We start from the raw sequence: 6,000 nt of genomic DNA on the forward strand, positions 1-6,000 counted from the left end.
GTGGGGTCCCACCCTGATCCTGGCTGGCAGAGCCCCTTCCCTGGCACCGTCTCTGCTCAGAGGGGCAGCGGAGCACTACGGCCCCAGTCGGCTTCCTGCCGCAGCCCTCTCTTGGGCCCCTCGTTCGAGTATCCGGCTCCTCAATGTCTGGCGCAGCCACCACAGCCCGGGGCTGGTGGCCACCTGCGGGAGGAAGGGGAGAAACGGGGCATCAGCTGGAGCAGCTCAGACCAGTGGGGCCAGTACGATGGGGCGGGCTCCCTCTCTCATGGTCTCCAGGTGCCCATCCTGGGCGGGGGAGTGAGAAGGAGCTGAGCTGGGGGATTTCCGTTCCGCTACTGGGCCCTGCTCCCCAGCCCCTCCTGATCGGCTGGGCTGGGACCCAGGCCGGAGCCCCAAACCCAGCTGCTCCTTGCCCCATGAAGGACACTGTGGGCCAATGCCTGCCCTCTAGTGGCCACTGCTGGCATTGCAGTGCCAACCATTCATGTATGGGGTGGGGCTGTGAAGGAAGGGCCCCACTCCTGAGCTCAGGGGACTTTCACTCCAGCCCTGGAAAGTTGCTGCTGTGCAGATGGTTTCCCAGGCTCTGGAAACCACCTGCCGTTTGCTCCAGGATTCCGCAGCCCTCACCCCCAGGTTGTTCCCCTATCCCTGGCTGGAAGGCACAGGCCTTGGGCTCTTGTCCACAGGCAGGGCAGGTAGGAGATGTCACAAGCTGTGACTGCATGGGGGGGGGGGGGGGGGGGCTGGGCTGCACTGGCTGAGCAGAGGCAGGGGTGGGCAGACACGGACCCAGACGTGTGGGCATGAAGAATTGCACCCTCCTGTTCCCGGCCCAGGGAGCAGCCCTGGGAAGGGGCCAGTGGAGACAAGTCCCCCTGGATTCTGGACAAGCTGAGCCCAGAGCTAGGAGATTAGGTGGCACAGGCCTCGAGGGACCTGGGTTCTGTTCTCACCTCTGCCACTGACTCACACTGCAACCCCGGGCAGGTCCCGTTCCCTCTCTGCCTCCCTTTCCCCACCCCAGCGGAGGGACTAACCTCAGGGCAGCGGGCTGGCAGTGGGGGCAGAGCTTTGAGCCGCATCGCTGCTGTCCCGGTGCAGGAGGGCACCGGCCTGCCAGCTCAGCAAGGGGAGAGCCTTGGTCCCATGGACAATCTTCCCTGGGTCGGGACCCCACTGGGATCTCCCCCAGGGGCTTCGGAAAACATGTCCCAGCGCCCACAAAAGCTGATACCCAAAGAAATCGGTTCGTCGTTAAAGTGCGACCGGACTCCTCGTTGTTCTTGTGGATTCAGACTAACAGGGCTCCCCCCATCCCCAGCCGGAGCAGCCCAGGGATGGAGCAGGACCAACCGGGATGAAATAACAGCCCCCGGGGCAGGCATCTCCTGGCATGTAGGGCCCCGCAGAGCCCACGAGCCCCAGCCCCACCGCGTCAGCCATGTACTCCCCACAGGCCCAGCCCCCCAGAGCCTCCGGCGGGGTCACGCGGCTCCTCCAAGCTGCATTTAAAGACTCCACGTTCCAGGCTCTCCCATTTACACCAGTTTAAACCCGTAGTGACCCCCCCCGGGGGGGGGTTCTTCCCACCCCGCGTGCAGCGATCAACCCCCCACACACACACAAACACCCCCAGGTGCCCAGCCAGCCCCGCCCCACAGGAGCTGCTGCGGGCCACGAGGGATCCTCGGCGACGCACTTCCCCCGCCCGCCTGACGCCCTAACCGAGCCCCGGGGAGCCCGGCTGGCGTCACCGAGCGTCGAGCCCCGTGTCCCAGCCCCCCCCGGGGGGGGGCAGGTGTGTCGCCATGGACACCGCGCGGGGGAGCGGGGGCTGCTGAGACCCAGCAAACTCCGCTCCCCAGGCCGAGGGGAAACCGAGGCTGGCGGTGCCGCTCTCAGCGCCCTGTGCTGCGGGGGAGGACCCCAGCTGCCGGCCGGGAGGGGGTCGCGTTCCCCGGCTCGGGGAGCCTGGCTGGGCCGGGGGTCAGAGGGGGCAGCCGGGGGCAGCGGGTAGCGCGCCGGGAACCCTGCTGGAAACGGCCCAGTCCCTGTCACAGCCGGGCCGGACAGACCCGGCATCCGCCACCGGCACAGACCGAGCCACTGTGATCGCCGCGGCTCTGGGAGGGGAATGGGGGGGGGGGGGGACGACGACGCTGGGAGCCAGGACTCCTGGGTTCCATCCCCGGCTCTGGGAGGGGAATGGGGTGGGGAGGCTGGGAGCCAGGACTCCTGGGTTCCATCCCGGCTCAGGGACGGGAGTGGTGGTTAGAGGGGGGGGCTGGGAGCCAGGACTCCTGGGTTCTCTCCCCGGCTCTGCAGTTAAGGAACTGCGCGGTCTTGGCTGGGGCTCCCCCTCTTAGCTCCCCCTGGGGCTAGTGACGCCCGCCCGGGAGGGGCTGGGGCAGGGCTGGGGGCTGGGCCTGCCCGTCTCTCGGGGGGACGCTGTTTGGCTCGGTGACGTGTCTTGCTCTAATGAGGCGGGCCCCGCGGGACGATCCCCACTTCCTGGCGGATGCTAATTAGGGGGAACCAGGCGGCGGGGGGGCAGCGCAGACTGTCACTGCGGTCGCGGAGGGCTTTTAAAGGGACAAACGCCTCACTATGGGGATGGGGGAGATTGAGCCCCAGCCCGCCGGGCCCCACGTAGCTGCAGCGCCCCAGGGACCCAGCCAGGGGCCCAACTGCCCGCCGAGGAGGGGGGAGGGAGCACCAGGGCTCAATTTGTGCCCTGGCGTGTCTGGGCCGAGCCTGGCACCCCTGGGCCCGGCAGTTCCTAGCCCGGGCACCCCAGGCCTGGCTCGAGCCCCAGCGCCTCTTTCCTGGGGGGCACCTAGTGCCAATGACCCCGACTGGCGTCATACCAGGGACCCAGCCCGGGACAGCCCCGTACCAAGGACCCGGCCCCCATCTGCCCCCCCCCCCCCAGATGGCATCTGGACCGGAGCCTGCCCTCCCACTCGCTCCTGCTCCGGGACCCCAGTCTGGCGCCGCTCTCCCGGGTGCCCCCCGTGGGGGGTGAGCAGGGGGCGAGGTGCCAGCCAGGGAGCCGGCAGGTCTCTCACCTGAGGCGGCGGCGGAGTTCCCGGCCGGGCTGGGAGCCAGGGGCAGAAATCCCCCATGGCGCTGGTGGAGCGACACGGCCCCGGCTTGTGCTGGGAGTGGGGTCGGGTCTATGGGTCTAGGCCCCTCGTTGGTTTAAAGAGACGCGGCGATCGGCCCCAGCAGCACCAGCCCCCCACTACCCGGACCCCCCCCCTCCTCTGAGCCCGCCCGGCGAGGCGAGGGTTAAAAGCACCCGCCCAGGCCCGGGGCGATCCCGGCCACAGGGAGGGGTCAAGGGGCGGGGGGGTAGGTGACCTAACACCGCCTGCCCCGGGCAGCCTGAGCCAGACCCCCCGGAGCAAGTGCAAATGGGTTACAGCCCCCCCATATCCGTCCCTCCCTGCCCCACGGCCCCCCCAGTTCCCGAGCGGGTTGTCACACGGGGACTCCCCCCGGGATGTCCCGGCGCTGTCCTGGGGACACGCCACCTGCGAACACGTGTTCGGGTCCAGCCGCCCGGGCCACTCACACCGCGGCGCCCCAGCTTCCACTGCCTCAGTTTCCCCAGCTGCCCTGGGTATCTTTCGCTCCGTCCGAGCAGGATCCCAGCCCAGGGGAGGCGGCAGCTTGGAACTGGACCGGGGGCTCCCCTCGGAGCCGGGTTGGGGGCGGGATCCGGCCGGCCGGGGGCTGCAACTCACGAGCTGGTCCGGGCGCGCAGAGACACCGCCGAGCCACCCCCGGGAGGGACCCGCCGCTGGGACCCCGTCCCGTCCGCGGGGTGGCTCCTGCAGCCCGGGAGTCTGCGCTGCTCTGGGGTGCCGGGGCCAGCGTCTTTGTAACCCGCCGGCCCCGCCCCCGAACGGCCCCGCCTCCGCCCCCCATGCTGCATCGGGAGCCGCGCGCGGCGAGGCGGGGGGAGGGTTACTGCCCCAGCCCCACCCCTGGAGCTCCCCCTTTTCCCAGCCCAGGGTACCCTCGCCGAGCATGGGCCATGCCCAGCCCCGCCCTTGCCACACACAGAGCCCCATGTCCCCAACTACCCATCATGTGCCCCCTCGCCAGCAGGAATAGCTGCTTACCCGCTTACCCCAAAGCACACAGCAAGTCAGAGCTAGGGATAGAACCCAGGCGTCCTGGCTCCCAGCCCCCCCAACCACTAGCACCCACTCCTCTCCCAGTGCTGGGGATGGAACCCAGGCATCCCGGCTCCCAGTTCTGTGCTGTAACCACCAGACTTTAATGCAGGGATGCAAAGTGCAGGCCAAGGGTCAGAGGGTGCCAGGCCCAGTGCCCAGGTGTGGTCCATCCTCTGGTGAATGTGTGGGGTGGGGAGGGGGCTGAGTTTGCCCTTGGCCCCTCTCCTGAGCCTCAGGGGCCCTAGACGTGCCCCCCCACCCATGAAGACTGGCCTGAACATTGCACGTGGGCCCAAACACCCCCGCCAGCCCATCCTACCCGCCGGCCAAAGCGGGACACTTTCCCTTTAAATGTGCCAGCTCTTTCCCCCCTCCCCCGTGGGTGGGTGTGACACAATTACACAGATTCAGTAGCTCAGGTTCACCCAGAGTTCACAACCCACTGACCTCCCCCTCGCCCTCCCCAGGGGCAGCCGGCGCTAAATAATTAAGGGAGGCTTCAAAAATTTGTGTCAGGCTGAGAGAATCTCTGCAGTGCTCTGCCCTTCATTCCCTCCCCCGCTTTCCCCCCTCCCTTTGCAGTCTGCTGCCTCCCCTCCCCCACTCCTGCCCATTTGCCCCCCCCCCCCCCGAGTTCCAGCTCAGCCCCTTGGCCTGGTGCAGTAGCGGCTCTGAATGAGGTGCCCCCCACACCTCTCCCAGTGCTGGGCACTGCCCCGAGGAGCTCACCCAGCCAGCTCAGCTCTCCTGACTCCTGCCTTGGACCCATAAGCCTTCTGCCCCCAAGCCCACCTTCTGCCCCACCTGCCCCTTTCCCTGTTGCCCTCCTCAAGCAGGCCTCGGGCCCAGCTCTCCTGCAGCAGCGCCCACTATCAGCCCCTCACACGTCCGCCCTGCCCTGCACCCATGGATCCATTTCCTGGGAGCAGCCACGACGGGAACCCCAGCCCTCTGCATGGATGCACTCCGAGAGCACAGCCCCCTCCACGTTGGCAGCTGCCCTGACAAGCCGGTAGAGAATTGTCCACAGCCCCTGAAGCCCCCCAGAAACTGGCAGCCATTGGACCTGTTTTCACTCCCCCCGGCGCCATCCAGTGCTGAATGTGGGCAGCGGGGAGCTGTCGGTCCCCCCGGGGCACAGGCAGGCAGGGGACAGCATGCACAGCCCCACACCTGCTGAGCTCTGTCCCATCTCCCCATCCCGGCACTGCCCTCTTGCTCGCGCGAGTTGGGAAGCAGCCAGTCGGAGCCCAGCCCAGCTGCAGGAGACCCCAGGGGGGCAGGCGGCCCGGGTGGGATGTCAGGCTCCAGGCCTGCTCATGGCTCTTTGCCCCCCTCTAGGGCCAGAACCGCCAGCGCTTCCCAGCCGCTCAGTTATGCGGAGAGCTTGGGCTGAATCCCCCCAGAGCCATCCAGGGGCCTTACTCTGGGGGTTACTGACCCCAGGGCCAAGGCAGTGTAAGCTGGTTTGTCTGCCCCCCCGCAGCTGTGATCCCCAGTGTCCCCAAAGCCGCTCCCGCGGGGGCCATGCCGGGAGGGGACAGGAGCTGGGCTTGGCAACAGACGAGGGCCACGCTGGGGGCCTGTTTGGAGCAGGATGTGACCCAGGCCTGCCAAGCTGCAGCTAGTGGCATCTCCCCTCTGGGGGGCAGGGACAGGCCCGCAACATTGCCAAGGGGCATCCGCCATCGGCACTGACAACCCCCTGCCCAGCTGGCACCTGACCCTGCAGGCGCCACCTCTCCACTGGCCGGCATGTGCAAAGGAGCCTGAGTTCTAGGGCTGCCCCACAGCCAACGAGCTGCTA

This window comes from Emys orbicularis, chromosome 2 (assembly GCF_028017835.1).
Source record: "Emys orbicularis isolate rEmyOrb1 chromosome 2, rEmyOrb1.hap1, whole genome shotgun sequence".
Taxonomy (NCBI): domain Eukaryota; kingdom Metazoa; phylum Chordata; order Testudines; family Emydidae; genus Emys; species Emys orbicularis.